Below are 21,555 nucleotides of genomic sequence, written 5' to 3' on the forward strand. Positions count from 1 at the left end.
ACGAGATGCAACGCTTGGCTGCCTAATTACCTGGAGCTATTCGAGCAGGGTGCGGGGACGCACAGCATTCTGGGGATGGATAATTTTGCAAAAGAAGCGTTAACCGTGCTCGCACATTGTAACGGATGTTCGGCGATGCTTCATCAGTGCTTACAAACACCCTGCGGCGATGCTTCGAGCAATTTGCGGAAGTTCTTCCTTTCGTTCACCAATAGCTTGCGTAGAACGTATAGTCCGCCAGAGCTGAAGCTACCACATGTGAATACAATTGTGGTGCCACCGTGTACCAGACCAGACGATACGGGCTATCAAATTGGTACGAATTAATGATTTCATAATTTTATGCCCAAGGCTTGCTGAGAGCTCATTGGTTGTTTCAATGTTTGCTTCATTGAGTCTGCTCTATAATGACTTCCTTACACTGTGGTCAAAAGGTAAACCTGTGGCTTTGAAGACCGTTGTGTCTTTGCATTGTGATAAGTCGGTAATAGGTCCATTTTATCGACTCACATAGCATTACTCTCTATGAGGTCTTAACCCTGAAGTATCATGGAGAATGCAGGTCCCCACTCTCAGCTGGTGTGCCTGATTTATAGTTTACTCCCCTAGAGACAATCGAGTCCGAGACTCTCCGTGTTGTTGGCATTTTTCAGCAGGAGGCCGAGTTCGAAGGTCCACTTCTCATGCATCGCGGCAGGTTATTGGACTCCCTGGGTTCTTTATGGTCTCACTTCTGGCCTTGTTCCTCCCGCCCCTCTTGCATCTCCCTCCTCCTGCAGCCTGCTCAGGTCAACGCATTCTTCCAGAAGAATCCCACCTCTTTGCCTTCCTTTACCCCTCTATTCTCTCCTATGTGTATCTGATTCCTTGTGCTTGTCTCATAAGCATCCCCTTAGTCCTTCAGGAGTAGGCAGGCCTACTTCCCACCATCCCCTTGTGCTTTCTGCCATACCTACCCCTGAGGGTAAGTAATACACGAGGGTGAAGGAACTGCGCTCCAACGCGAGTCGAAAGAATTGACGCGACCAAAGACGGAATTCGTCCGAGTTGCTTTATTGAAACAAAACAGCTCAGGTATTCTGACAAGCCCGTTTTTCGGGCAACAATATATATACACATTTATGTCGGGAAGTTTGCCCGGCAAAAGCTATACCGGGCATGCCCGGGTATCAAGGGCGAGCCTTGGAAAGGCGAGTCTGGACCTGCCCGGGCGTGTTTGGCTGCGGCCTGGCAAGTCGAGGCTGGGCGTGCCCGGGCGCTCTGGGCGAGCACTGGAAAGGCGATAGCGGGCATGCCCGGACGCTCTGGGCGAGCCCTGGAAAGGCGATAGCGGGCATGCCCGGACGCTCTGGGCGTGCCCTGGAAAGGCGATAGCGGGCATGCCCGGACGCTCTGGGCGAGCTCTGGAAAGGCGATAGCGGGCATGCCCGGACGCTCTGGGCGAGCCGTGGAAAGGCGAGAGCGGGCGTGCCCGGGAGGGTCGGGCGTGCCCGGGAACAGTGAGTCCGGGCATGCCCGGGAGAGGCGCGTCTGGCCGTGTTCTGGCCGGTGCAAGGCGATTATGTACATCCAGCGGTAACCGCTACACACGCCCCTCCAGAATCGACCTGCACCGGCAGGGTCAATTTAAGGGGGGTCCGGGTGACCTGGCCGAAGCGACCCCTGGAGGGTCGTGGGGAGGGGTCTGACGTGGTGGTGGGTGGTCGAGCGGGGGGAACTGTGGACGGGGGGCGGCCTCGCCGCGGAGGAAGGGCCAACCGTGGTGGTCGGTCGACGTCCATGTGCGCCGGTTTGAGGCGGTCCACAGAAATCCGGTCCGGCCGGCCGCCGAAGTCGACGATGAAAGACTTGTCGCCCCGTCGCAGGACCCGGAAGGGCCCGTCGTACGGCGGCCGGAGTGGCCCCCGGTGCGCGTCATGACGCACAAAGACGTACTCTGCTGTGCGAAGCGCCGGGGGGACGTAGGACTGGGGGCCACCGTGGCGGGACGTCGGCACGGGGGCAAATCGTCGGGCGGCCTCCTGGAGGTCCGAGCGCTGGTGAGCGGCGGACCAGGGACTGGTAGCGTCAGGCACGAATTCGCCCGGGACGCGGAGTGGCTGGCCGTAGACGAGCTCGGCGGCGGACGCCTGGAGGTCTTCCTTGGGGGCCGTGCGAAGGCCCAAAAGGACCCACGGCAGCCGGTCGGCCCAACCGTCGTCCTGAAGGCCAGCCATGAGTGCGGCCTTCATGGAGCAGTGAAACCGCTCGCACAACCCATTGGCTTGGGGGTGGTAGGCCGTGGTGCGGTGCAGCGTGACCCCCAACGAACGGGCAACCGCGCCCCAAAGCTCAGACGTGAACTGTGGGCCGCGGTCGGACGAGATGTCCACTGGTGCGCCGAAGCGCGCGACCCAGGTGGCGATGAACGCCTGCGCCACGTCGGCGGTGGTGGTGGAGGTGAGGGGCACGGCCTCCGGCCACCTGGTGGTCCTGTCCACCATGGTGAGCAGGTGGGTGAACCCCCGCGAGGGGGGCAGGGGACCCACCAGGTCCACGTGGACGTGGTCGAAACGCCGTTCAGGCACGGCGAAAGGTGCCAGTGGGGCCTGGGTGTGGCGGTGGACCTTGGCTCGCTGGCAGGCCGTGCAGGCGTTGGCCCAGTCGCGGATGTTTCGTCGAAGGCCGTGCCAGACGAAACGCGCCGACACCAGCTTCTGAGAAGCTTTCCGGCCCGGGTGATAAAGGCCGTGGATGGAGGCGAAGATGCGGCGCTGCCAGGAAACGGGCACGATGGGGCGAGGCTGGCCCTGGGAGACGTCGCAGAGCAGGACGGTGCCCGCGAAGGGGATGTCGGCCAGGCGGAGGCCCGTTTCCGCCACGCTGAGTGCCTGCACCGAGGCGTCGGTGGTCTGGTCGGCCGCCATGAGCGTGAAGTCCACGCCGAGGTGGACCGCGTTCGCGCTGGCCCGCGAAAGGCAGTCGGCCACGGCGTTGTCTTTGCCGGCGACGTGCTGGATGTCCGTGGTGAACTCCGACACGGCGGAGAGGTGGCGCTGCTGGCGGGCCGACCACGGCTCCGTGACCTTAGCCATTGCGTAGACCAACGGCTTGTGGTCGACGAAAGCCGTGAACGGGCGGCCCTCCAGGAGGTGTCGGAAATGGCGAACGGCCAGGAATAGCCCGAGCAGCTTGCGGTCAAACGTGCTGTAGTTTAACTCGTTTGGCCGGAGTTGCCGGCTGAAAAAAGCGAGTGGCTGCCAAACCACGTCCACCCATTGCTCATGGACGGCGCCCACCGCGTAGTTGGAGGCGTCCGTAGTGAGGGCGATGGGCGCGTTGAGCACCGGGTGAGCCAGCAGCGTTGCGTCGGCGAGGGCCCGTTTGGCACTGGCGAAGGCCGCGTCCATGGCCACGGACCAAACAATGTCCTGCTTGGCCGGCTTGCCCCGGAGGGCCTCGTAAAGGGGCCGCATGAGCTGAGCAGCGCGGGGCACGAATCGGTGATAAAAATTCACCATGCCGAGGAACTCTTGGAGGGCCTTGATGGAACGGGGACGCGGGAACGTGGTGATGGCCTCGACCTTGGTCGGCAGCGGCACGGCCCCGGTCTTGGTGATGCGGTGGCCCAAAAAGTCAACGGTCGTCGCGCCGAAGTGGCATTTGACCGGGTTGACAATTAAGCCGTGCTCGCTGAGGCGACCGAACAGTGTTCGGAGGTGGAGGAGGTGCTCAGCGCGGGACGTGCTGGTGACGAGGATGTCGTCCAGATAGACGAAAAGAAACGGCAGGTCGCGCAGCACGCCGTCCATCAAGCGCTGGAACGCCTGGGCCGCGTTCTTGAGGCCAAACGGCATCCGCAAAAATTCGAACAGGCCGAACGGCGTGATGACCGCCGTCTTCGGGACGTCGGCCGCCCGGACAGGTACCTGGTGGTAGCCCCGTATCAGGTCAATTTTCGAAAAGATGACCCGTCCCGCCAAACGGGCGGAAAAGTCCTGAATATGCGGGATCGGGTACCTGTCGGGGGTGGTAGCGTCATTGAGACGGCGGTAGTCGCCACACGGGCGCCATCCACCCCCCGGCTTTGGCACGATGTGCAGTGGCGAGGCCCACGCGCTATCGGAGCGCCGCACGATGCCGAGGTGCTCCAACGCGTCGAATTCGGCCTTTGCCACGGCGAGCTTGGCTGGGTCGAGGCGGCGGGCCCTGGCGTAGACCGGCGGGCCCGTAGTGGGTATGTGGTGCTCGATCCCGTGCCGCACTGCGACGGCCGAAAACGTCGGCCGCGTGAGGGCCGGGAATTCCACGAGCAGGCGAGCGAACTCGTTCGTTGCCGGGAGGGCGCACGCCAGTTCGGTCGGCGCGGAGCTGCTCATTGTGCACGCCAGGGAGCTGAAGGTCTCGGCGTGGACAAGGCGACGTCGTTTGACGTCGACCAGCAGCCCGTGCGCGCAGAGGAAGTCGGCGCCCAGCAAAGCCACGGGGACGCTGGCGGTCACAAAAGTCCATTGAAAGCGCTGGCTGCCGAAGCAGAGGGTGACGACGCGTGGGCCGAAAGTGCGTATGGCCGAGCCATTAGCAGCGACCAAAGAGGGGCCGCAAACTGCGTCCAGCCTGTCCTGCTCGGAGGCAGGTATGACGCTCAGTTGGGCGCCGGTGTCGCACAGGAAACGCCGTCCAGACGCTTTGTCCCGAATAAACAGCAAGTTGCCCGAGTGGCCGGCGCTCATGGCTGGGAATGAACGCCGGCCCGGCCGTTTCCCGACCTGCCGAAAGTGCACGGGGGCCGGCACGTCCGAGCCTTGTGTCCGAACCTGGCGTGGTAATAACACCACGCCCGGTCAGGTGGAGGCCCCGGCCGTCGTGTCGGAAGCGGGCGGTGCGGCGTGGCGGCCGCCAGTTGCACCGGCAGTTCGGCCTCCAACCGCGCAGGGCGCTCGGGCGTCGTGGGCGTCGCCTCGGACGGCGGCGGGCTCCAGGTAACCGCGCCGATGTGCTGGCCCGCCGAGGAGATCTTATCGGCTTCCCTGGCGAGGGCGCGGGAATCCGTGATCAACGTGCCAGCCAGGGCGAGGCGTACCGGGTTAGGCAGCTGACGGAGGAACAGCTCCCGGAACAGGAATGCCGGAGAGTGCTCGCCGAGCAACGAGAGCATATAGTCCATGCGCTCGGACGGGCGCGTGTCGCCGAGCTCGGGCAGGTCAAGCAGGCGCCGTGCGCGTGCTGCCGGTGAGAGGGCGAAAGCGCCGAGGAGGAGCGTCTTCAGCGCGTCGTATTTGTCAGCAGCCGGCGGGTGCTGGAGGAGGCTCAAGGCGCGGGCCGCGGTGGTGGAACCGAGCGCCGCCACAACATGGTGGAAGCGGGTGTCGTCCGCGGTGATGCCTCGCAGGGCGAACTGGGAGTCCGCCTGGGCGAACCAAACAGCCGCGTGAGTCTCCCAGAAGGTAGGCAGTTTAAGCGTCACTGCCGTATCCATGTCGGTAGGTCACCAATGATGGAACTGCGCTCCAACGCGAGTCGAAAGAATTGACGCGACCAAAGATGGAATTCGTCCGAGTTGCTTAATTGAAACAAAACAGCTCAGGTATTCTGACAAGCCCGTTTTTCGGGCAACAATATATATACACATTTATGTCGGGAAGTTTGCCCAGCAAAAGCTATACCGGGCATGCCCGGGTATCAAGGGCGAGCCTTGGAAAGGCGAGTCTGGGCCTGCCCGGGCGTGTTTGGCTGCGGCCTGGCAAGTCGAGGCTGGGCGTGCCCGGGCGCTCTGGGCGAGCACTGGAAAGGCGATAGCGGGCATGCCCGGACGCTCTGGGCGAGCCCTGGAAAGGCGATAGCGGGCATGCCCGGACGCTCTGGGCGAGCCCTGGAAAGGCGATAGCGGGCATGCCCGGACGCTCTGGGCGAGCCCTGGAAAGGCGAGAGCGGGCATGCCCGGGAAAGACGAGACCGGGCGTGCCCGGGAGGTTCAGGCGTGCCCGGGAACAGTGAGTCCGGGCATGCCCGGGAGAGGCGCGTCTGGCCGTGTTCTGGCCGGTGCAAGGTGATTATGTACATCCAGCGGTAACCGCTACAAGGGTAAGTAAAAAAGTATCTGCAATTTCTCAGTCTTTTTTTCCAGGACTGTATACAATGCTGACCATTGGCGGTGGTGCTGCAATCGCTGAGCATACAGGATCGCTGCTTCATGGGATTGATACTTTGACACTCAAATATTCAGTTGTAATCATACTGTAAACATGGATGCACCACTTTAGATTCACACCAAGGAAAAGCAACATGCTTCAGTTCATTTTTGAGCGTCATGCTGTCTTTCATTCGCTGATAAAGTTTTGCTTACGGTGTTCTGGGATTCCCGTGGTCCAAGAAAAGCATTGTTACAACTTTTGTTATTAGAAGCAGCCTTGGAAAAACGCCATGATAACCTATCCTAAAATGGATATACACCTCAACACGCAACCCCCTTGGTGGGGAAAAACCCCCTTAGGGAGGGGTGCAAATGAAGTCGATACAACCTCCATCATGTGGTCCTTAGTCCCCCTGTCAAGTTTTGTTGAGATTGGATTAGTAAGAACTGAATGTATCACAGTCAGAGAGCCAGAGAGACAAACAGACACACAGACATACACCAAATTGCATATTTTACGACTGTTTGACTACGAATTATGTAGAAACAATTTTTCCAAATGAACATTTTTATTCATAACTGAAGAGATCAATCAATAAACACTGTTATAGTTGAAGGAGGTTAAATGTCAGGAATACCTGTACAAAAAACATTTACAAATCAGAATTCACTGGTTGCAAAAGTTTTCAGCCCCTTAGCACAGGAGCACTTGGTGAAGCACCATTTGCAGCAATGACTGTGATGAGTCTTTTTTAGGTCGATCTCCACCAGCTTTGCACAGTGAGACAGTGAAATCTTTGCCCATTCCTCGCATGAAAATTGCTTTAGTTCTGCAACGTTTGATGGGGATTGTCAATGGACTGCAATCTCCAAGTCTCGCTACAAATGTCCAATTGGGTTCATGTCAGGGCTTTGACAGGGCCGCCGGTGGTATGTGTGCAGCCTGTGGCTACTGGTTGTATCATTTTTCTGGGGGTGCTGCTGCCGCTGATGCAACTCCTCTCTATAACCAGTCATCTGATACTCGTTTAGATATCCTCGGAAGCATGACAGGATGAATCAACCCACTTGATGTTAATCAACCCACTTGACTCAGCATACATGGCCTGGAAACCGCTTGGGGGAGGTCACGGTTTTTCGAAGCTATCCACGATCTTCACGCACGCTCGAAGTTAAGTAATTGTTCACAATTGTATTTTTGTCGAAACTGTATTTATCTTACGTGTGTGTACCTATAGTCTGTCCCTCGGAAGATTCTCGATGTTAATCTTTCATATCTGTATAAAATAGTCGAGTATTTCGTGCCGCATTATTTGTGGCCTAGTTCTTGAAGCTTCCTACCTTGAGGCTTTATTTTCTCTCAGTGGTCGATTGTGGTCCTTCTACTCTCGTTCTCTCAGTTTTTTCCCAGTCTTTTCACCCCATACTTCCTTGTTTAAAATCTTAACTAAAAAACAAACAAAAAAACAAACAAAAACATTTCCTTCTTTGTTCTTTTCGTTCGTTCGTTCTTCGACCACGTGTTTCACCCCCATTTTCACCCCATTCCCCAAATAGTTTTCACTGTTCAATTTTAAAATGTTAAAACTTTCCCCTGAAGTTTTCCTTTTTGCCCTGTTCACGTGACTCGTGGTTGTCCCTCTGGGACCTCTCGGCCTTCTCCCCGTGGGTATTTTTGTGAATATAAGATTGTTCTTCATGGTTCTGTTTAAATATGTTTAAACTTTCCCCTGCAGTGTTTTATTCAGTGGTATATTACAACACGCTGTTTTTCTTCCTATTTAAAAGGGTCTTTTCTATTTCCTCTTCGACTCATTCCACTTCAAAAAAAAATTCAATCTCTTATAATTCTTCCTCATTACATGCTCTAAATTCACATTCATTCCACACCTCCGACATCGTTCTTAAACGGATCGCTAACTTGAAAATCACAATAAACCCAATTTGTTATAAATGTTCGTCTTTCATTAATCATCCACTTTCTAAACTCCCCCCTTGCCCCTCCCCTCCAAATCTCCACCCTTGCCCCTCCCCTCCTAAATTCCCCCTTGCCCCTCCCCTCCAAATCTCCCCCCTTGCCCCTCCCCTCCTAAACTCCCCCCTCACCCCTCCCCTTCAAAACACCCCCCAAAACCCCTCCCTTTCAAACCTCCCCCCCCCCCCGACCATCCCTCTCCAATTCCTCCCCTCCCCCTCCTCATCAAAGCTGCCTCCTCCCCACTTTGTCTCCCTTCTATCTCATACCTTCACCAAACCCAAACCTTCTACTTTCCTCTGCCCCCACCCCCCCTCAAACAATACCTCACTGTGCCTCATCCCATCACCATCAAACCTTTCGTCCTCCTCATCCTTCCCTTTCCTGTAACTCTTCAGTAATCTCTGACACACTATCAACAGCTCTCCCTACCTCCCCCTCTCATCCTTCATCTGACCCTACCCCTCCCCTCCCCTGTCCTACACCCGATGCTCCCCCTCTCTCCTCATTAACGGTATGGACCTCAAACATCCGGGGCCTTCGCTCAAACCTGATTGATCTCTCCATTCAAGTTGTTCTGACAATCCAGACTTGATCTGCTTAACAGAAACTTTCCTCCTTAAAGATGTCTCTGATTCCTTAATATCTCTTCCTGATTACTCCCTCCTCCGGTATGATAGACCTGAGCCTCGTCCTGGTGGTGGGGTTGCTATCTTTATAAAAAAAACTCTCTTCTTCACTCTCCTTGCATGGCCCTCTCTCCACCCCACCCCCAGGTGTACCTATGGCTACGGCTTCCTCTCCGCTCCCACCTTTTGTTCATATGTGTTCTGTACCGTCCTCCAAACAGTGATGACTCCATTTATATTTCGCTGTCTGAGAACATGGACCAACTTCGATCAACTCATCCCAACTCTCTATTCCTCATATGTGGCGACTTCAACTGTCATTATGCCAGCTGGCTGGGTGTGGGTTTCTCTCTCACCAGCCATGGCACCTCAGCAAAGGACTTCTGCGACTCATTGGGACTGACACAATCTGTCAATTTCCCAACCCGGATCTCAGTCAATGGAGTATCTTCTCTTCTAGACTTGGTAATGACAAACTTCCCTGCAAGTGTCTGCTGCTCTTCTTCTGCTCCAATCGGTTCTTCTGATCATGTGCTTGTTAAAGTGGACATCTCTCTGGCCATTCTCAGAGAGCCTCCTCAGTGCCGACGAGTCTGGCATTTCTCTCAGGCTGACTGGCACAGTCTGCAAGCAGCCATCAATCATCTGGACTGGTCTCCCATCTCCACTGCCTCTGACATCAATTCTTCCTGGGAATTCTTCCAAAGCAAACTGCTCTCTCTCATGCACAGATTTATCCCATCTCGTCTTCAGTTGTCTTACCCTTCCTCCAGTCCATGGCACACTGAATCTTGTGGTGAGGCAGTTGCCCTGAAACAACTTGCCTTTGCCTTTTGGAAGGCAAATCCAACTGAAGGCAATTTCAGTTCCTTCCACCAAGCTCGGAACAAGTGTGTGTCTACCCTCAGGAGTGCCAGGAAGCACAAGCTCTCCACACTCAAGAATGAACTCTCAAACCTGTCTCCTTCATCCAAATCCTGGTGGCGTCTGGTCAAATCCGTTTCTGGTGTTTGTTCCGCCTCCATCCACTCCCTTACCTCAAATCGCTACACAGTTGACACTGCACGTGACAAAGCCGAATGCCTCAACTCTGTATTTGCCTCAAAATCTTGTGTCCCAAATCCATCTCTCTCTGTTCCCACCTTACCCAGTCAAACCCAACTGCTCCTGGACTCTGTGGCCTTCTCTCCTGACAAGGTGGAGAAGTTTTTGTCAAACCTCGACTCTGATTCTGCAAATGGACCAGACGGCATCAGCCCACGGGTTCTAAAATCCTGCTCTTCCGCTCTATCTCACCCTCTCTCTGTTCTCTTCACCCTCTCTTTTGCTCAAGGTCATCTGCCAGCATCTTGGAAATCAGCCAACATTACCGCTTTGCACAAATAAGGTGCAAAAACAGATCCTTGCATCTATAGACCAATCAGCCTGCTCCCAATTATCAGCAAAGTCATGGAATCCAAAATTGCTTCAGATATCAAATCCTTCCTCTTCTCCAATGGCTTGATCTCCGATCATCAATTTGGATTCAGACCAGGTCATTCTACTCTGGACATGTTGCTTCTGCTCTCTCAACAATGGATGGAGGTCCTCAATGCCAAACAGGAAATCAGAGCTGTCTCCCTTTTTTTTTTTTTTTTTGTATACAAGATCGAGGCTCGTGAAAGAGCTAAAACCCTAATGGCCCTTTCTCCACCCCACCCCCAGGTGTACCTATGGCTACGGCTTCCTCTCTGCTCCCACCTTTTGTTCATATGTGTTCTGTACCATCCTCCAAACAGTGATGACTCCATTTATATTTCGCTGTCTGAGAACATGGACCAACTTCGATCAACTCATCCCAACTCTCTATTCCTCATATGTGGCGACTTCAACTGTCATTATGCCAGCTGGCTGGGTGTGGGTTTCTCTCTCACCAGCCATGGCACCTCAGCAAAGGACTTCTGCGACTCATTGACATATCATGTGCCATTGATACGGTCTGGCACCCAGGTCTGCTCACCAAACTCTCCTCCTATGGTATCCATGGAAATCTCCACGCACGACTTGCAGAATTCCTCTCTGGTCATAGTCAATGTGTGGCACTGCATGGATTTCTCTCATCTCCCCTTCCTGTTCTGCCTGGAGTTCCCCAATGTAGTGTTCTGGGCCCTGTGCTTTTTCTGGTCTTCATCAATGATCTCTCCGACTCTCTTGAAAATCCTCTCTATCTCTTTGCTGATGACTCCACTCTCTGCCGCTCCATTCCTCATCCCTCAGATCAGGAGCCTGCAGCCTCCTCACTCTCTGCAGACCTGGACAAAATCACAGACTGGTCAAACAAGTGGAACATGTCTTTCAATCCTGACAAATCTCACACTCTTACTATGTCTCTCCAAAAAGACCATCTGGAAAACCCTCCCATCTACTTTCTCAACAATCCTCTCCAAGAAGTTCTGTCGCTCAAGCTTTTGGGTCTCACCATTGTGACGTGCGCCTCCCCAAACCCCGGTCACAGTGTACCTCCGAGCCCCGAGAGGAGTCACGGCAGAAAGATGTGTTATTCTCTATGTCAAAGATCAATGGTGAAACCACACCAATTGTTACCAACAAACAAGTATTGTATTAAGAACACACAAGAATAACAGTACAACAACAATAGTCATCAATTGTACAACCAATATATATTTCCTATGATGGTACCATCAGGTTCGTACAATATAACTCACTGTGCTCCAAGTGAGCGAAAAGAAGAACATTCCCAATGTCTCTGTTCCGACATCAAGCCAAAGTCGATCCGCTCCAGTGATCATCAAAACGATGTATTATCGAGACCAGAATCCCGTTCGGAGGACAGTCACAGTCACGCTGCCAAAGCTGCGCAAAGGTGCCCTCAAGACGACTGGGAAATCACACCCTCGGGTCTGGACGATCCACGGCTCCCAATCGGCAAACCGCAGATTTCCCACTCAAAAGCCACGTTACACACACACACACCAGATTAACGTCTGAATGCAGTGAAAATGGTTGAAGCGAAGTGAAAAACCTTGAGTGAAGCGCAAATCCTGCGTGAGGTAAAAATGGCCGACGGCCCGTTCTCGTGGCGTAACGGCACCCGATGATTCTCGTCGGAATCAACCGCAAAACCTGTCACGCAGGTTTATCTGTCACAGCGATAACAACTCTGTCGCAGGAATCCCTTTCCCAGGAAACCCAAAGTTCACACGTGATCCTCGTTCGCCAACGTTCGCTCACGACCTTGAAGCAGCTCGGCTTCTTGTCCGACTCACTCGCTCCACCTCCTTTTTTTCTCCTCTTCTTCCTCTTCGTCGTCGTCCGGTTCCGGTTTCATTTAAAACATTAACTTTTTTTACCTTTTGAAAATAGTAATCTCTATTTCACTTAAACGATAACAATAATAGTACATGGAACCAAAAATGTTTGCAGTGGATGAAAACCACAACAACGGAAGTGATGAATCCGAAACACTTTCCCCCCTCAAGAAAGAAAGTTTGAACATCGTGAAAACTTTCTTTTCCTGCAAAAACCCTTTTAACAAACAAAAGTAAAACTCACACCCAAATGATCAATTCACGTGAACAACAATAATTAATATTCCCTAAAATAAAGCAACAACACTTCCAAACAACCTACAGGAATTTCCAAAGTTAGTTCACTCTGGATAAAGCATCAGCAACGACATTGTCCCTGCCCTTTACATGCTCAATTTCCAAGTTGAACTCCTGCAAAGCCAAACTCCATCTCATCAACCTCTGGTTTTTATTTTTCATTTTTTGAATGAAGTTTAAGGGGTTGTGATCAGTGAAGACTTTTATAGGAAAGGTAGTAGTTCCTAGATACACCTCATAATGCTGAAGTGCTAGCAGGAGAGCAAGGGTCTCTTTTTCCACGGTGGCATAATTTGCCTGGTGTTTGTTAAACTTTTTGGAATAGTAGCACACCGGGTGATCCACTCCATCCTCATCTTCCTGTAATAGAACGGCCCCAGCCCCCACATCACTTGCATCAATGGCCAACTTGAAAGGTGCTTGAAAATCCGGGGCTGCTAGGACAGGAGAGCTCATTAATATTGCTTTGACGTGGGCAAAGGCAGCCTGACATTTGTCATCCCAAAAAAACTTGGTCTCTTTCCTCAGCAAATTCGTTAAAGGGGCTACCACATCAGAAAAAATCCTGCAGAACCGCCGGTACCAACCAGCCATAACCAAGAATCTCATAAGCTCCTTCTTCCCTTTTGGAACTTGGAAGCGATCAATGGCTTCTATCTTGGCTGTCACCGGTTGCACCTGACCCTGACCTACTACATGGCCTAGGAACACCACCTGTGCTTTTACAAACTCACTCTTAGATAAGTTGATGGTCAACCCTGCCTCGGTCAGTTTCTTGAAAATGCATGGATTTGTTTAATATGATCTTCGATGGTCATGGTGTGGATGATGACATCATCCAGATAAGCCTCCAACCCCCTCAAGGTCTGCAATGAGCTTATTAATCAGCCGTTGAAATGTAGCAGGCCCGTTTTTCAATCCAAAGGGAAGAACCTTGAACTGATACAACCCATTTGGTGTGACTAAAGCCGAGATTTCCTTGTCTCTATCAGGAAGAGGTATCTGCCAATACCCTTTCAGCAAGTCAAATTTAGTTACAAATTTAGCTGGGTCTATTCTATCAATACAGTCATCAATCTTCGGGATGGGATATGAGTAGGTCTTGGTCACTGCATTAACCCGTTTTAAATCCATACAACAGCGAAAATTGCCATCGGGTTTTGGAACCAACACACATGGTGAGCTCCATTCACTGCTGCTTGGTTCGATGATGTCATTCTCCAACATATACTGAACCTCCTTCCGAAGATACTCCATCTTCACAGGGTTCATCCGATAGGGGTGTTGTTTCACAGGAGTGGCTTCCCCCACCTCAATATCATGATATACCAAGTCAGTACGACCAGGTACATCTGTGAACAAATGTGCAAACTCAAGAATTAGGCTGGATAGTTGTCCTTGTTGTTCCCTCGTCAAATGACCTAATTTCTCATCTAAATGACTCAACACTTATGTGTTCGTCAATCTGGGACAGGTCTGGTCATCAATGTTATCAAACTTCACACCGGCGTCAACCTCTGGATTCTCTTGCACCCCGACTACAGGCACGACAGGTGAGACAGGAACCATTTCTTCCACAGGCTTCCTCTCATAATATTTCTTCAGTCGGTTGACATAACACAGCTGCCGCTTTTTCCGTCGATCGGGAGTTGTCACCACGTAATCTGTTTCATTAATCCTCCTTTCGATTGCATAGGGACCAAAATATCTAGCCTGTAGTGGCTGACCTGGAACAGGAAGCAACACTAACACTCGGTCCTCAGGACTGAAATTTCTTATCTGAGATTTCTTGTCATGCCTCACTTTCATTTTATCCTGTGTACTTTCAAGTTATTTCTCGCAACATCACAAGCCTTTGCCAATCTGTGCCTAACCGTTGACACATACTCCACCACTGTTGACTGTGACTTCTCCTGTAGCCACTGTTCTTTCACCATTTTCAACGGTCCTCGCACTGAGTGTCCAAACACAAGTTCAAAAGGACTGATTCCCAATGACTCCTGAACAGATTCCCTCGTAGCAAACAACAATAAGGGTATTCCCTCATCCCAATCCTTGTCACATTCAAAACAATACGTTCTGATCATATTCTTCAATGTCTGGTGAAACCTTTCCAAGGCCCCTTGGCTCTCAGGGTGGTAAGTACTTGATCTTACTTGCTCCACTCCCAACAGGTGTACCACTTGCTGAAAAAGTGCTGACCAGAAATTGGAACCCTGATCAGACTGGATGACCTCAGGTAGGCCAACCAAAGTGAAAAATTTAATCAAGGCTTTCGCAATAACTGCTGCAGTAATTTTCCTAAGAGACACTGCCTCTGGGAACCTTGTGGAAGCGCACATGATGGTCAGCAAATACTGATGTCCAGCCTTAGTTTTAGGTAAAGGGCCTACACAGTCAATAATGACACGGCTGAATGGCTCTTCAAAAGCTGGAATTGGTTTTAAAGGTGCGGATGGGATTTTCTGATTAGGTTTTCCCACCAGCTGGCAAGAGTGGCAAGATTTACAGAACTCCGCCACTTCACGTCGCAATCCTGGCCAGGAAAAATGTACCAAATTTCTGTCACATGTCTTGTTCACTCCAAGGTGTCCGGCCAAAGGTGTCTCATGCGCCAAACTCAATATCTCCTTCCGGTACGGCAGTGGCACCACAATTTGGTAATGAACTTTCCACTCATCGTTTGCTGGCACCTCCGGTCATCTCCATTTTCTCATGAGTATTTCCCCTTTCATGAAGTAACCAACAGGTATCTTCATAGCCTCTTCCTCTGTAATGGCTTTCCCAATTAAACTCCGGATCTCCGAATCTCCGTGTTGTTCTTCAACAAGTCTCTTTCGGACCAGCACCGTTTGTTCAACCTCGTTCCCAGATGTCTCCGACGGACACTCCATTTCCTCTTTTGGTCCAGATGCCACCTTTTCCTTCGGTTCCTTGATGTCACTCCCTTTCCTATTATATCTTTCAGAATTTTCCTCCAATACCTTAAAGGAACCCAAATCCACATCGCCTTCCTCCTCCTTCTCTTCAGAGCGCTTCCTACCCATAGCACGAGTCACTGCATAGGATGGAAAGATACCCGGAATCTCCTGCTCTAACTGTGCGGTGTTATTTTCCATACTGGGCTTTTCAACCAACATTGGATTACCAGAAACTCGACCACCGGCCAAATCATTCCCGATAATAAAAGAGATTCCCTCTACAGGAAGAGTGGCTTGTAAACCTACAGTGACCGGTCCTGACACCAAATCAGACTTCAAATGGATGACATCAAGTGGAGCTTTAACATAGCCACCAAACCCCTGTAAAAGAACACAAACACCAGTTGCCGTATTCTCTGACAATGGCAAAATGCCCTCAAGCATCAAAGATTGATGTGCTCCTGTGTCCCTCAATACCCTAACAGGTCTCTGGTTCGTTAAGTCTCCATCCAGTGACACAAACCTCTCTGAAATAAAAGGTTTGTAACCCTCTTGAACAAGGTCGTTCTGTGATGCCGTAACTTTGGCATGGGAACCTTCACAGGCACTGTCCTCCAAGGACGATTTCTCGCATTGGCCAATGCATTCGGAGTTGTACTAGTCTGACTCCGCTCCCGATTTGCTTTTCAGGGTATACCATTGGGACATCACAGCTCTGGTACTTTCTTTTCATCCAGATGTACTTTAATGTCCACGTGGACACACTGTTTGAATTCCTCCACCAAGGTCAATTGTCGCAACAGGTTGAAGTCTTTCCCAATCTCCTTCGAGTCACACCACCTATCAAACATGGTTTCCTTCATTCTGGCAAACTCCACATATGACTCACTCTCCCTCTTCCTGGCATTCCGGGATTTTTGCCGGTAAGCTTCAGGGACCAATTCATAGGCTTTGAGAATGGCTTTCTTCACTACCTCATAATCTGCACATTGGTCAATCGGTAAAGCCGAATAGATATCTTGAGCTTTACCCACCAGAACACTTTGCACTAACATAGTCCAGGACCCCACAGGCCATTTTAGCATTTGAGCCACTTTCTCAAAATGTAAAAAGAACTTGGCTACATCCTTTTCATTGAAGGGTGGAACCACCTCACATGCCTACCAACATCCCAAGTGTTCTGACTAGTTGTCGAACTAGCCAGCATGGATACTACTTCTCTCCGTTCTCCCAGTAATTCCAGCTCCTTGAGTTTAAGTTCCTTCTGATACTCCATGTCACATTCCTTTAACTCCCTTTCGGCTCTCCCTTCCTCTGCTCTTTCCTCTGCTCTTCTTTCTTCTTCAGCTCTCCTTTCCTCTGCTCTTCTCTCCTCGAGTTCTCGTTCCTGTTCTGCTCTTCTTTCCTCGAGTTCCTTTTCAGCTCTCCTTTCCTCTGCTCTTTCCTCTGCTCTTCTTTCCTCCAGTTCTCGTTCCTGTTCTGCTCTTTCCTTTTCTGCTTTCTTTTCCTCTGCTTTTAACCTTTCCTGGCTCTGCAGTTGCATCTTCATTTTCCGGAGCTCCACATTTTCTTTTTCCTCGGGTAACCAGTCCAAGGCTACCTCTTTCCATGTTCCTTGTCCCACCAGAGATTCTACCACCAATGTCTGCATCTCTGCTTTCTTCATATTAACTCGGATCTCCAAGTTAAAATATTTGGCCAATATCAAGAGTTCTGATCTTTTTAACGCCTGGAACTGTGCCTCATTAGGGGACGCCGCAAACTTTTCTGCATCAAACACCATGGTGACTATCAGTTAGCACCTGTTAACCTTCACACAAATGTTTTTACATTTTTAGAAAAAAATTGGGAATGTTAGGAAATTCCAAATTTGGGAATTTGGGAATGTTAGGGAATTCTATCCTGGACGAGTGTTAGGGAATTCTATCCCAGACGAGGATGTTAGGGAATTCTATCCCGGACAGGCCCCCAATTTCTGTTACGTGCTCCTCCCCAAACCCCGGTCACATTGTACCTCCGAGCCCCGAGAGGAGTCACGGCAGAAAGATGTGTTATTCTGTATGTCAAAGATCAATGGTGAAACCACACCAATTGTTACCAACAAACAAGTATTGTATTAAGATCACACAGGAATAACAGTACAACAACAATAGTCATCAATTGTACAACCAATATATATTTCCTATGATGGTACCATCAGGTTCGTACAATATAACTCACCATGCTCCAAGTGAGTGAAAAGAAGAACATTCCTAATGTCTCTATTTCGACATCAAGCCAAAGTCGATCTGCTCCAGTTATCAGAACGATGTCTTATAGAGGCCAGAATCCTGTTCAGAGGACAGTCACAGCCACGCTGCCAAAGCTGCGCAAAGGTGCCCTCAAGGTGACTGGGAAATCACATCCTTGGGTATGGACGTTCCACGGCTCCCAATTGGCGAACCGCAGATTTCCCACTCAAAAGCCACGTTACACACACACACACCAGATTAACGTCTGAATGCGGTGAAAATGGTTGAAGCGAAGTGAAAAACCTTGAGCGAAGCGCAAATCCTGTGCGAGGTAAAAATGGCCGACGGCCCATTCTCGTTGCGTAACGGCATTCCGATGATTCTCGTCGGAATCAACCGCAAAACCTGTCATGCAGGTTTATCTGTCACAGCGATAACAACTCTGTCGCAGGAATCCCATTCCCAGGAAACCCAAAGTTCACACATTACCCTCGTTCGCCAACGTTCGCTCAGGACCTTGAAGCAGCTCAGCTTCTTGTCCGACTCACTCGCTCCGCCTCCTTTTTTTCTCCTCTTCTTCCTCTTCGTCGTCATCCGGTTCCGGTTTCATTTAAAACATTAACTTTTTTTACCTTTTGAAAATAGTAATCTCTATTTCACTTAAACGATAACAATAATAGTACATGGAACCAAAAATGTTTACAGTGGATGAAAACCACAAAAACGGAAGTGACGAATCCGTAACACTATCTGCCATGATCTATCTTGGGAAAACCACATTTCCAAGCTGGCCTCCAAAGCCAGTCGCCGACTTGGCATCCTCCGTCGTGCGAAGTCCTACCTTGGCACACCTGAGCTCCTCACCACATACAAAGCTTTCATCCGCAGCTCAATGGAATACTGTTCCCCCCTCTGGGCGGGTGCTCCTGCCTCACACTAGTCAGGTTCACTATGTCAATAATTTATATTTCGTTCAAAATCATGGTAGATTAGCAAACCTATACATTTTTGGAAAGGTTATAGCATAAGGAAACTAAAAATCAATGTTTACATTTGGAGAGATACCTGTATGGCGGCCATTTTGGATTTTCAAAATGGCCACTGTAAAATACATATTTTGTTCTATTTCTGCCTCTAATTACCCTAAAAACTTTTAAAAATATACTAAACCTATATTTTCAGGGACAAGGAATCCAATGAAAGTATCAAATTAGGGCTATGGGGAATGTTAAGACACGAATCAAAGGTTTTGAATTGCAAAATACTGTCTTTAAATTCGCGATAAGTTGCATAATCAAATACATGTTATCATTTTGTACAGGCAGTTAATAACATCAAAATGTGTCACAATAATTCATATCACCAAACATACACAGGCAGTCAGCAAAATCATATATACACATGCAGTCAGTATAACTTCACATCTACACAGGCAGTCAATGACAAAATATACACAGGCAGTCAATGGCATCAAACATACACGATTACAGAATATGCCATTTAGAGTTCGTCATCACTGTCCTGTGTGTCGTATCCGACAATATAGTCCGCATCGTTTTCACAGTCCGTTCCACACAAGCAAAGGTCGGTCAAATTGATTGGCAAATCGAATCGGTCGAATGGTCGATCGAATCGAATTCGATGAATCGAATCGAATCGAATCGATCGAATTGGTCGAATGGTCGAATTGTCGATCGAAGCGATTGGTCGAATGGTCGAATGGTCGAATTGGTCGAATGGAATTGGTCGATTGGTCGAATTGGTCGAATTGGTCGAATCGAATTGGTCGGAATTGGCAAATGTAAACATTGATTTTCAGATTTTCCATGTAATAACGTTTCCAAAAATGTATAGGTTTGCTAATCTACCATGATTTTGAACGAAAAAACATGGTGAACCTGACTACACCTAGCTCGGCTTCACGCTGTTGAAACCAAAGCTTTCAGAATCATTGGAATCTTCTGCGATGTAGCTAACTCCGAGGGCATTTCACGCACTCACTGCAGGCAGGTTGGTGGTCTTTCTATCTCCTACCGACTCCTTTCCGGCCTTGCTCCCCCAGCTCTCTCTGTGCTCTGTCCCCTAAATATTCCTACATGTCGCACAAGAACTGCCAGCAACCCTCTTATGGTTAAACTGCCAAAATCTAGGCTCTCTGCTCACCTTCTCTCTTTCATTCCGCTTTTCTCCTGCCTCTGGAACAAACTCCCCCACTCCCTTCAATCCCACTCCTCCCTCCAGGTCTTTAAAACAGCTGTTCACCACCATCTCTTATATTCACCCATCCAAAACCTTGATCATTTCTACCCCCGCTAATTCACCCGAGATACACTTTTTTGAAATTCCAACTTCTTTCCTGGAAGTCCTTGCAGTGTCCATATTATGTTGTATACCTCTCCCACCTCCCTCCAAGCCCTCTCCCTCCCACATTTTTCTCGATGTCCCTGCTCTCAAATGTTGTGTTTGTGTCCTTCCTCCTCTCTCCCCATCTTGTCTACCACTCCCCTTAGTTTGTGATTTATGTGTCGGTTTGACTTTTTGTGTGATTAATGTTAGCTCTTTCACGAGCCGTCTGGGCATCCTCGACGAGCCGACTTTCACGAGCCTGATCTTGTATACAAAAAAACAACAACAACAACAGAAACAACCAGAATGATTGGGGCTCGTACTCAGGACCCTAAGATCTCAAGTCAGCCACTTTAACTGTTAAGCCAACACCAGGCTTACTGGCCCACTCAATAACATTTATTTTCTTCCTATTGAACAACTCCAGTGTGCCTTTAGCTTTGTGCTTCGGATCATTGTCCTGCTGAATTGTGAATCGCCTACCCAGTTTGAGATTCATGGCTGACTCAAGCAGGTTTTCATCAAGGATTCTCCTGTACGTTGCACCATCCATTGTCCCTTCTATCCTGACAAGCTTGCCAGTCCCTGCTCATGAAGAGCAGCGCCATAACATGATGCTGCCACCACCATGCTTGACAGTAGGGATAGTGTTGACTGGGTGATGTGCATTGGTAGGATTGCACCATATGTAACGCTTTGAATTTAGAACAAAACGTTAAATTTTTTATCTCCTCAGACCACAAAACATTTCTCCACATTCCTGCAGTATCATTAAGATGCTTTTTCGCAAAATCCATACGATCCTTACCTTTTTCGCAAAATCCATAGGATCCAAAATCCATACCAAAATCCAAAATCAAAATTCATCAAATCCATTCGTTCTTGATACCTGTCCGTAGATGCCAGATTTGTGAAGGGAATGCAATATTGTTGATTGATTAACACTGACACCTATCTTGGACATAGAGCCTTTCAGATCTTTCAAAGTCATTGTTGGATTTTACAGTGACATCACAAACCAGCTTCCTGCTTACTTGGCTGATGAGTTTGGATGGGCGACCTGATCTGGGTAGAGTCTGGGTGGTATGATACGTCCTCCACTTCTTAATGATGGATTTCATCGTACTCAAAGGGATAATGAGTGACTTTTGAAATCTTCATCTAACCCTATCCTGAACGGTGCTTCTCCACCAACTTATGTCTGATTTCTTTGGAAATGTTCTTGGTCTTCATGTTTGACTTGTTGGTTGACAAAGTGACTTGCACCTTAAAACTCGTTAGAAAAGTGGGGGAGCTTAATTTTTAAGTTAAACCACTGATTGCATACAGGTAAAACCTTTTGTACACTGCCCCTTCCTCGTCCATCGCCAGGCGCTGCACGATGTCATTGCCGGGCGCCAAAGGCCATCCATGCCCGGTGATGACGAGTGCCGATTTTTTTTTCGAACGAACTCAGTTTTCACTCACTTTGTTTGTTTTTGGTTTGTTTGTCCGTGTGATATCTTAACCATCCTTTGAGTTGAGAGGCTGAAATATGGCACAATAGTGAGCACGTGCTTTGGAAAAAACAATATTTGTTATTTTTTGATAAATCAATTAATTGATGAATTGCTTAATTATGATAGATAAATTAATTAATTATTCTCTCCATGTGCTGCATTGGGGCATCGCCAGGCGCCGAAGGGGCCCCAGCAATGTCGCTCACTGTAGGATATGTTATTGATTTATATGGCATG

Source organism: Myxine glutinosa, chromosome 1, assembly GCF_964187855.1.
Source record: "Myxine glutinosa chromosome 1, kmMyxGlut1.1, whole genome shotgun sequence".
Taxonomy (NCBI): domain Eukaryota; kingdom Metazoa; phylum Chordata; class Myxini; order Myxiniformes; family Myxinidae; genus Myxine; species Myxine glutinosa.